Source organism: Moschus berezovskii, chromosome Y (genome assembly GCF_049115385.1).
Source record: "Moschus berezovskii isolate FMDL1 chromosome Y, NW_MosBer_1.0, whole genome shotgun sequence".
Classification (NCBI taxonomy): Eukaryota; Metazoa; Chordata; class Mammalia; order Artiodactyla; family Moschidae; genus Moschus; species Moschus berezovskii.
Window position 1 is genome coordinate 24,214,666 of NC_142489.1, and position 12,137 is coordinate 24,226,802.

A 12,137-nucleotide genomic window follows, 5' to 3' on the forward strand; every position below is an offset into this window, starting at 1 on the left:
GGAGTAGCAATATTCATATCAGATAAAATAGACTTTAAAACAAAGGATGTGAAAAGAGACAAAGAAGGAAACTACACATTGATCAAAGGATCAATCCAAGAAGAAGATATAGCAATTATAAACATATGCACCCAACATAGAAGCACCGCAATATGTAAGACAGTTACTAACAAGTATGAAAGGCTAAATTAACAACAGCGCAATAATAGTGGAAGACTTTAATACCCCACTCACACCTATGTATAGATCAACTAAACAGAAAATTAACAACGAAACACAAACTTTAAATGATACAATAGACCAGATAGATCTAATAGATATCTATAGGGCATTTCACGGCAAAACAAAGAATTTCTCCTTTTTCTAAAGTGCACACAAAACCTTTTCCAGGATAGATCACATCCTGGGCCATAAGTTTTGACTTGGTAAATACAAAAAAAAAAAAAAAATTGAAATTTTTCAAGCATCTTTTCTGCCCACAGTGCAGAAAGATTTGATCTCAACTACAGGAGAAAAACTATTAAAAATGCCAGCATACGGAGGCTGAACAACACGCTGCTGAATAGCCAACAAATCATAGAAGAAATCAAAAAAGAAATCAAAATGTGCATAGAAATGAATGAAAATGGAAACACAACAAACCAAATCTTATGGAACACTGTGAAAGCCATGCTAAGGGGAAAGTTCATAGAAATATAGGCGTACCGCAAGAAACAAGAGAATAGTCAACTAAATAACCTAACTCTACATCTAAAGAAACTAGAAAAGGAAGAAATGAAGAACCCCAGGGTTAGCAGAAGGAAAGAAATCTTAAAACTAAGCAGAAATAAATGCAAAAGAAATAAAAGAGACCATAGCAAAAATCAGCAAAACCAAAAGCTGGCTCTTTGAGAGGGTAAATAAAATTTACAAACCACTATCCAGACTCATCAAGAAACAAAGGGAGAAAATCCAAATCAATAAAACTAGAAAAGAAAAAGGAGAGACCACAATAGACAACACAGAAATATAAAGGATCATAAGAGACTGCTATCACAAAATAATATGGCCATAAAATTGACAACTTGGAAGAAATGGACAAATTCTTAGAAAAATACAACTTTTCAAAACTGAACCAGGAAGACATACAAAATCTTAGCAGACCCATCACAAGCACGGAAATCGAAGCTGTAATCAGAAATCTCCCAGCAAACAAAAGCCTAGGGCCAGAAAGCATAACAGCTGAATTCTACCAAAAATTTAGAGAAAAGGTAACATCTATTCTACTCAAACTATTCCAGAAAATTGCTGAGGAAGGGAAACTTCCAAACTCATTCCACGAGGCCACCATCACCCTAATCACAAAACCTGTCAAAGATCTCACAAAAACAGAAATCTACAGCCCAATATCACTGATGAACATAGATGCAAAATTCCTTCACAAAATCCTGACAATCAGAATCCAACAACACATTAGGAAGATCATACATGATGACCAAGTGGGCTTTATCCCAGGAATGCAATGATTCTTCAATATCAGTATATCAATCAATGTAATACAGCACATTAACAAACTGAAAAAAAATGAATATCTCAATAGATGCAGAGAAAGCCTTTGACAAAATTCAGCATGGATTTATGATAAAAACCCTCCAGAAGATGGGAATAGAAGGAACATACCTCAACATAATAAAAGCTATATACAGCAAACCCACTGCTGCTGCTGCTAAGTCACTTCAGTCGTGTCCTACTCTGTGTGACCCCATTGACCGAAGCCCACCAGTCTCCCCCTTCCCTTGGATTCTGCAGGCAAGAACACTGGAGTGGATTGCCATTTCCTTCTCCACTTCCCTATGCAAAATCCCATTCATGAATGCCTGTGCAAAACATTTCAAACAAGGGCAATGTATGATCAGACAAAACACCACAAGTTAACAGGCAGTATATGTCATCTTAACATTAAAAATATCAAAAATTACGTATTAACTGGTCTTACTTGTGATATGACATGATTGAGCAACTTAACTGAACTGAATTGAACTGACAGGAAGAGACCTTGTATGGTTTACAATGCTGTTCTTAATTCCTAGGGTTTTAAATCTACGTGATACTAAAAATATCCCAGTATTTTGGTGAGTATTTTGGTACCTAATCGCTCAGTTTCTTATATATTATTTCTGGTATGGGAGTAGTAAGCTAAAGAGGCTCTAATTTTGTCATGCTTGTGGGCTTTTCAGTATTCTTGTGGGAGGCTTCATTAGACTTGTTCTTCATTAAGCCTATGCTAATATGACAAACCCACAGCAAACATTATCCTCAATGGTGAAAGATTGAAAGCATTTCCACTAAAGTCAGGAATAAGACAATGGTGGCCACTCTTACCACTACTGTTCAACATAGTTCTGGAAGTTTTGGGCACAACAATCAGAGCAGAAAAATACATAAAATGAATCCAAACTGGAAAAGAGGTAAAACCCTCATTGTTTGCCAATGACATGATCCTCTACTCAGAAAACCCTAAAGACTCTACCAGAAAACTACTAGAGCTAATCAATGAATACAGTAAAGTTGTAGGATATAAAATCAACACACAGAAATCCCTTGAATTCCTATAAACTAATAATGAGAAAATAGAGAAATTAAGGAAACTATTCCATTCACTGTTGCAATGAAAATAATAAAATACTTAGAGATATATCTACCTAAAGCAACAAAAGGCTTCTTTTTTTTTTAATTTCTAGACATTTATTTCTCTGTGAAAAAGGGGGAAAGGGAATAAAATAAAAACTGCACAACTAACACAAAAAACCACCAGGAGGAAGGGAGGGAGGCAGAGGAGATGGGGGAGGGGCCCCCATGCAGCAGCACTGGCTGGCGACCGGGGTGCTCGCCCCACTCCCCACCTGGCGGGAGCGGCCCCGTCCTCCCAGGGCTCTGCTCCATCCCACACTGTGCGCCCCCAGCCCCGTGAGGGGTGGACGTGAGAAGTCGGAGTCCCGGTCTGAGGGAGGAACCGTGCCGGGGGAGGGACCTGGGGTCAGAGCATGCACGGGGAGTAACAGCCAAGGACCCCCACTGTCCCCCCAGGGAGGGGCCTGGCGGGGGAGGGTGGGCACCGTAGGCCAGCGGTGGGTCCTCTTCCAGCATCAGGGGAGAGACAGAACAGTCAGAGCCTCCTGGGCGAAGTACTTGACGTCCACGTCCTGGTCCTGGGTCAGCTTCTCAAGGACGGGCTTGACCTCGCTCTGCAGCGTGCTGTTGTCCAGGATGCGCCCGATCTTCTACAGGGACTTGGCCACGTTGAAGCGGACGTTGGCAACAGGGTCCCCGGCCATGTGCAGCACGGTGGGCAGTATGTGCTTGGTGGTGATGTCCTGCCCGCAGATCTCAGACAGCACATTGATACAGAAGAGTGTGGTCATGCGGTGCAGGGAGTTGGCGTCCCCAGACATGGCCAAGACCTTCGGGATGATAGTGGCATGGGCCCACTCCTTCCCAAACCTCTCCACCACCTTCTTGAGGTTGCTGGTAGCCCCTTAGCGGATGGCATAGACATGATCCACAAGCCAGGCCATGCACAAAGATTTGAATTTCTCATCAAACAACTCCACCCCCAGTTGTCCCGCCAGCAGAGGGATATACTTGATGATGGCCAGCCGCACCCGCCACTTGGCATCCTCCGCCAGCTCCACGATGGCAGGGAGTAGGGACTTCAACAGCTGCCTGAAGCCGATCACCTCGTTCATGCAGTCCAGGTTGGAGATGATGTTCAGCCGCACCTCCGGGCACTCGTCCTTCAACTGGGCCAGGAAGAGGTGTAGGAGGTCCTTGATCGTGCTGTCTTTGCCCGGGATCGGAAAGAGGCCCATGATGATGGAGGCCAGGGCTGACTTGACGAGATGGTTGGCATCAGACACCAGATCCTTGATGCAGGGCAAGATCTGGGTCATGATCACATTCTCCCGACAGTCAGCGGAGAGATTTCCACAGAATTCTTTGACGTTGTGGGAGGCGGCAACCTTCACCTCAGTCAGCCTCACAGTCTTTCATCAGGTTCTGGAAGGAAGGACTCAGGTTCTTCTGGGTGATTTCAGGCCCCACTGCTTTCTGGAGCCCTGTGAACTTGTCGGCCACCATGTAACGGACGCGCCAGGACTTGTCCTCGGTATCCTGGCACAGGGTGGGCATCACCAGGTCCTCCAGGGCCTCCTGGGGCAGGAATTGGGCGATGTTCACGCATGTCTCCACTGCTAGCAGCCCCATCTCGCTCTTGATGTTGTCCAGCTCCAGCACCTTGGCGAACTCCCCAACCTTGGAGGCTGTGGGTCACAGCACCATGGGGGTGTCATCTGAACATAGGTTCTGGAAGTACTGTTGAAGCTCTGCCTTGATGGCCCTTGACACATGGGGGTAACAGACAGAGAAGAGGCCGCAGGCTGAAGTGTGGGAGGTGAACCAGGCTCCGCCCGCCAGCCACTTCACCAGGGGCACGAAGTGGACCTCAAGGTCGGAGGGGGAGTGCTCATGCGAGATATCCCGCAGGGATTCCATTGCCTTATCCAGCACCACCGTCTCCTCCACCGTGGCCAGCAACTTCAGGGGCAGCAGCAGGCAGTGCATGTACTCGAGGCCACCCAGCAGAGTGGTAAAAGTGCCCAGCTGCTCTGCCAGGTCCAAAAGGACCTCGTCCTCATTGTAGACTGTGTCTGTAAGGAAGGGCAGAAGTTTACCGTGGGCCCTTTCGACCCCAAGGGTCAAAGCAATGGTGGACAGCTTCTAGATGCTGTTGGGGCAAAGCTGAACATCCTCGTTGTGGAGCTCGTCTATGAGCACCGTGATGGGGTAGAATGAGTGGTTGCTGTTGGCTGCCGCCATCTTGGGCCCATCCCCTTCCTGTCAAGACTGAGGCCAGTGCCGTGCTAAAACTGGGATAGGGAGGGGTTGGGCTGGGAGGAGGAAAGGAACAAAAGACTTCTATAGAAAACTATAAGACACTGGTGAATGAAATCAAATAGGACACTAATAGATGGAGAAATATACCATGTTCATGGATTAGAAGAATAAATATTGTGTGCCAGGAGCCAGCGAGGGAAATCCTACCCGTGGCAATGGTCAATTGGGGAAGAGGCCTGATGGGCAAAGGCTAATCAGGACTCGAGGAACCCCCTGGACTTACCTGAGCATCTACCCCAAAGAAAACCGGAGTCTGACTGCCTTACTCTCTTACACCTCTTATCAAGTCCTTTAATACTTACGGGGGCTTCCCCCCAACCACCTATCTCTGAAAACATTAATTCAGAGCTGTAGTTTAAAAGTTCTCCTTGGCTTAATAGGAGTGTTCCAATCCAAGCCCCTCTGATAGCTTTCTAACTTGCATGACAAGTTTGTCCGGGCTTTTACAACTATGAATGTGACTGTTTACAGCCTCGAACCATGCAAAGACAGAAAGCCTAATATTCTAAAATACAGGAATTTGTTGAAGAAGTAAAAATCATTAGAATAGTAGTAAAAAAGAGATTTCATTGTTGAATCAATGCTTGCTGCAAAGTTTATCTATTGTATCCTTGGAAATTTATTAATCACAAATAGAGAGTATAAGTAGTAGCCTTTGATTTAACCACATCAGATCTTAAGTTAATAAATTCCTTTCTTGTAGCTCACTACACTTTTGCCTTATAGGAATGTAACTTTGTCATGTGTCTAACACATGACTTTACGAAAATCACTTTAAAAGAATATAAGACTTTTTCTAGCTAACTAACCTTTGTTAGGAGAGAAGGCCATAAACTGTCAGCAGGCCTCCTGGCCAGAAGATGATGTAAACCACCTAAAACTTTTGTTTATCATGAGATATACAAAAATAAGCCCTGATCCTGATAAGGGTCAAGACTGCAGACCCCGCGTGATTTTGGCGTGAGTCTATACCTCCCTTTCTCTAGTTTTTATGTGCACAACTTAGGGTATAAAAGCAGCACTGGAAAATAAAGTTTTGGGCCTTGCTCACTGAAGCTTGGTCTCCCCATGTCGTTCTTTCTCTTTTTCTGTCCTTTTCTCTATTCTCCTTTTTCTGGTTGAGATCCTTGGAGTGCTGGGCCCTCTGCGTTTATTTATCTGCCTGGGCTTCTAAGACCCACTCGAGGTGGTGCCCTGGTGGGGTGCCTCTGGTGATACAAGAGGGTGCCTGCGGCCTACGTAAGCAGAGCAAACCCCGTGCTTGGGTTTTCTCTCTCTCTCTCTCTCACTGACGCCGACGCCGTTCATCCCGAGGATATCCTGGGCCATATCGAGGCTGGTCCCCGATAATTGTGAAAATGCGTATACTACCTAAAGTAACATACATTCAATGCAATCCCTATCAAGCTACCAACAGTATTTTTCACAGAGCTACAACAAGTAATCTCACAGTTTGTATGGAAATACAAAAAACCGTGAATAGCCAAAGCAATCTTGAAGAAGAATGGAACTGAGGGAATCAACCTGCTGAACTTCAGGCTCTACTACAAAGCCACAATCATCAAGACAGTATGGTACTGGCATAAAGACAGAAATATAGATCAATGAAACAAAATAGAAAGTCCAGAGATATATCCATGCACCTATGGACACCTTTACTTTGACAAAGGAGGCAAGAATATAAAATGGAGAAAAGACAGATTCTTTAACAAGTGGTGTTGGGGAAACTGGTAAATGAATGAAACTAGAACACCCCCTAATATCATACCCAAAAACAATCTCAAAATGGATTAAAGATCTAAATGTAAGACCAGAAACTATAAAACTCCTAGAGGAGAACATAGGCAAAACACTCTCTGACATAAATCACAGCAGGATCCTCCATGAGCCACCTCCCAGAATATTGGAACTAAAAGCAAAATAAACAAATGGGACCTAATGAAGATTAAAAGCTTCTGCACAGCAAAGGAAACTATAAACAAGGTGAAAAGACAGCTCTCAGAATGGAAGAAAATAATAGCCACTGAAACAACTGACAAAGAATTATTCTCCAAAATATACAAGCAGCTCCTGCAGCTCAATTCCAGAAAAATAAACGACCCAATCAAAAAATGGGCCAAAGATCTAAACAGACATTTATCCAAAGAAGACATACAGATGGCTAACAAGCACATGAAAAAATGCTCAATATCGCGCATAATCAGAGAAATTCATATCAAGATGACAAAGAGGTACCATTTCACACAAGTCAGAATGGCTGCTATCCAAAAGTCTACAAGCAATAAATGCTGGAGAGGGTTTGGAGAAAAGGGAACCCTGTTACACTGTTGGTGGGAATGAAAACTACTACAGCCACTGTATGGAGAACAGTGTGGAAATTCCTTTAAAAAACTGGAAATAGAACTGCCATACGATCCAGCAGTCGCAGTCCTGGCATAAACACTGAAGAAACCAGATTTGAAAGAAACACGTATACTCGATTGTTCATTGCAGCACTGTTTATAATAGCAAGAACATGGAAGCAACCTATATGTCCATCTGCAGATGAATTGGTAAGGAAGCTTTGGTACCTATACACAATGGAGTTTTACTCAGCCATTAAAAAGAATACATTTGAATCAGTTCTAATGAGGTGGATGAAACTGGAGCCTATTATACAAAGTGAAGTAAGCCAGGAAGAAAAACAACAATACAGTATACTAACGCAAACAATTTTGAAAGATGGTAATGATGACCCTGTATATGAGACAGTAAAAGAGATACAGGTGTATAGAACAGTCTTTTGGACTCTGTGGGAGAGGGATGATTTAGGAGAATGGCATTGAAACATGTATATTATCACATGTGAAGAGAATCACCAGTCCAGGTTCGACAAATGATGCAGGACGTTTGGGGCTGGTGCACATGGATGACCCGGAAGTAGGATAAACGGAGGAGGGATGTGGGAGGGGGGTTCAAGAAGGGGAGCATTAATGTCAATGTATTGCAAAACCAATATAATATTATAAAGTAATTAGCCACCAATAAAAAAAATAATAATTAAAAATAAAGAAATAGAATTAGTGTGCAAGTAAAATTTCATCCAAGCAATAAACAGTAAAGGAGCCCTAGTTTCTATGCTAATAGTAGACAAGTGTTTTAATCAAAAATGTTTTGAGACAAATCACATTCATTATGATTGTACAACATTTTTAACATTTATTTATTTTAGCTGAAGCAGTTAAATAATTACAATATTGTAGTGGTTTTTGCCATTCATTGCTATGAATAAGCCATGGGTTTACATGTGTTCCCCATGCTGCTCTCCCCTCAGGATTAAAGTCTGGCTGAAGAAAATACAATTCTCAAAATTTTTGCTGTGCATTTTTCCCAGTCAGTAGCACAAATTCCCGGAGAAGGCAACGGCAAACCACTCCAGTACTCTTGCCTAGAAAATCCCATGGATGGAGGAGCCGGATAGGCTGCAGTCCGTGGGGTCGCTAAGGGTCGGACACGACTGAGTGACTTCACTTTCACTTTTCACTTTCACACATTGGAAAAGGAAATGGCAATCCACTCCAGTGTTCTTGCCTGGAGAATCCCAGGGACGGGGGAGCCTGGTGGGCTTCTGTCTATGGGGTCACACAGAGTCGGACACGACTGAAGTGACTTAGCAGCAGCAGCACAAATTCCAGGATTTTAAAATAAATGATCCTATTACAGACCTCAGCTTTCAAACTACATTTATAATTTCCTACTTAGGATACTTCTGAATATCAGAGGCTTACTATTAGGTACTAAAATATGAACGAATTCATGTTTCTATAAATCGATGACATCAACTGATAATGCTTCTTTACTTTTAGAAATAAAAAAAAATGGAGGTAGGGAAGGAGATGGTGGAGGAAAATGATGGGGAGACCACTTTCTCTCCCTCAAATTCATCAAAAGAACATTTGAACACTGAGTAAATTCCACGAAACAAGTGAATGCCGGCTGAGGACATCAAGCACCCAGAAAAGCAGCCCATTGTCTTCAAAAGGAGGTAGGCAAAAACATAAAAGATACAAAGAGAGACAAAAGAGATAAGGATGGAACTCTGTCCTGGGAAGGGAGGCATAAAAAAGGGAGAAGTTTAAAATGTTCCGAACACCAGGAAACACTCTCACTTGTGAGTTCATGGCGAGTTTAGACCTCAGAGGGCAACATAAGTGGGAAGAAAAAGAGAAGAGGGTGTTTGCTTGACCAGTGCGTTCTCCTGGCAGAACTCTACTAGCCTTTTACCCTGCTACATTCTGTACTCCAAGGCAAATTTGCCTCGTACTTTAGGTGTTTCTTGACTTCCTACTTCTGTTTTCCATTCCCCTATAATGAAAAGGACATCTTTTTTGGGTGTTAGTTTTAGAAGATCTTGCAGGTCTTCACAGAACTTTCAGTTTCAGCTTCTTCAGCATTACTGATCAGAGAATAAATTTGGATTACCATGATATTGAATGGTCTGCCTTGGTAAAGAACAGAGATCATTCTGTCGTTTTTGAGATTGCTCTCAAGTACTGCATTTTGGATTCTTTTGTTGACTATGCTGTCTACTCAATTTCTTCAAAGGGATTCCCGCCCACAGTTACAGATATAATGGTCCTGTGAGTTAAATTCTCCCATTCCAATCCATCTTAGTTCACTCATTCCTAGAATGTCAATGTTTACACTGGCCATCTCCTGTTTGGCCACTTCCAATTTGCCTTGATTCATGGACCTAAATTCCAGGTTCCTATGCAATATTGCTCTTTACAGCGCCGGACCTTGCTTCTATCACCAGACACATCCACAACTGGGTATTGGTTTTGCTTTTGCTCCATACCTTCATTCCTTCTAGAGTTATTTCTCCACGGATATACAGTAGCAAACTGGGCACCTACCGACCTGGGGAATTCCTCATTCAATATCCTATCATTTTGCCCTTTGATGCTGTTCCTGGGGTCCTCAAGGCAAGTACACTGAAGTGGTTTGCCATTCCCTTCTCCAGTGGACCACATTCGGCTGTGGTCCATGTGATCACATCGACTAGTTTCCTGTGATCATGATATCAGTGTGTCTACCCTCTGATGTCCCCTCAAAATACCTACCGACTTATTTGGATTTCTCTTACTTTGGGCATGGGATATCTCTTCACAGCTGCTCCGATGATGCTGTGAAAGTGCTGCACTCAATATGCCAGCAAATTTGGAAAACTCAGCAGTGGCCACAGGACTGGAAAAGGTCAGTCTTCATTCCAATCCCAAAGAAAGGCAATAACAAAGAATGCTCAAACTACCGCACAAATTAATTCATCTCACACGCTAGTAAAGTCATGTTCAAAATCCCCGAAACCAGGCTTCAGAAATATGTGAACCGTGAAATCCCAGATGTTCAATCAGGTTTTACAAAAGGCACAGGCACCAGAGATCAAATTGCCAACATATGCTTGATCATGGAGAAAGCAAGAGAGTTCCAGAAAAACATCTATTTCTGCTTCATTGACTATGCCAAAGCCTTTGACTGTGTGGATCACAATAAATTGTGGAAAATTCTGAAAGAGATAGGAATACCAGGACACCTGACCTGCCTCTTGAGAAACCTGTATGCAGGTCAGGAAGCAACAGTCAGAACTGGACATGGAACAACAGACTGGTTCCAAATAGGAAAAAGGAGTACGTCAAGGCTGTATATTGTCACCTTGCTTATTCATGCAGAGTACATTATGAGGAACGCTGAACTGGAAGAAGTACAAGTTGGAATCAAGATTGTTGGAAGAAATATCAATAACTTCAGATATGCAGATGACACAACCCTTATGGCAGAAAGTGAAGAGGAACTCAAAAGCCTCTTCATGAAAGCGAATGAGGAGAGTGAAAAGGTTGGCTTGAAGCTCAACATTCAGAAAACAAAGATCTTGGCATCTGGTCCCATCACTTCATGGGAAATAGATGGAAAAAAAATGGAAACAGTGTCAGATTTTATATTTTTGGACTCCAAAATCACTGCAGATGCTGATTACAACCAGGAAATTAAAAGACACTTACTCCTTGGAAGGAAAGTAATGACCAACCTAGATAGTATATTAAAAAGCAGAGACATTGCTTTACCAACAAAGATTCATCTAGTCAAGGCTATGGTTTTTCCCGTGGTCATGTATGGATGAGAGAGTTGGACTGTGAATAAAGCTGATCACCGAAGAATTGATGCTTTTGAACTGTGGTTTTGGAGATGACTCTTGAGAGTCCCTTGGACTGCAAGGAGATCCAACCAGTCCGTTCTAAAGGAGATCAAACCTGGGTGTTCGTTGGAAGGACTGATGTTAAAGCTGAAACTCCAATACTTTGGCCACCTCATGCGACGAATTGAATCACTGGAAAAGACGCTGATACTGGGAAAGTTTTCGGGCGGGAGGAGAAGGGGACGACAGAGAATGAGATGGCTGGATGGCATCACCGACTCTGTGGACATGAGTTTAAGTGAACTCCGGGAGTTGGTGATGGACAGGGAGGCCTGGCAAGCTGTGATTCATGGGGTCACGGACAGTTGGACACAACTGAGCGACTGAAGTGAACTGAACTGTGTTGATCAGAGATGGGCACAGGCTTATTGCAGCCAGAGTTCCCCTGAGGAAATGCCTTTAAATTCCATTTGATTGGCTCTTGAATTGTTTGGAATGTCAGGGTGTAGAAGCCAAGCCTTTCCCACCAACATACTATGCATGGGTGATGACATAATGATCTTCCTGTGTGTCTCACCTTCCCTTCTGGTAGTGTCCACAAGTAGTCAATTGATGGGGAGTGATTGAAGCCTGTGGACCCGCTGTGTCAGCCAGTTGCTGTGCTTCCAGGCCCACATCCTTTACAAACCTGGTACATGGTAAGGGCAACAAGGAAAGGAAGACAAGTGGAAGGCTGGAGTATTTTTGGGAACCTGAATTTTCTTACTATGAGACTGGTTTTCAGGCCACATGTTCCCTGCGACCTGCCGGCTCGGTGGGGCCATCAGGGACGTTACAGAGAGCGGGGGTTAGGAGGCACCAGTCAAGGCGGTCACCCTCTTCAGGATGGAGGCTGTGGAGGAAGGAGAAACTTTGCAGGAAGGAGAAATAGTGGGGTTCTGGCAAGACCTCCAGCCACTGGAGGAAGACATCATGGAGGAGGTGAAGCTGGTGTCTGTTGGCGAGGAACAGGAGCTGCTGTACTTTCAAGAGC

At 43.5% G+C, this 12,137-nt stretch overlaps 1 pseudogene; it reads right to left on the minus strand.

Annotated features, from left to right (window-relative positions):
* Window positions 1-3,055: 3,055 nt before the first annotated feature.
* On the minus strand, window positions 3,056-11,895 carry LOC148773080 (serine/threonine-protein phosphatase 2A 65 kDa regulatory subunit A beta isoform pseudogene; annotated as a pseudogene).
* Between the last annotated feature and the right edge of the window lie 242 nt (window positions 11,896-12,137).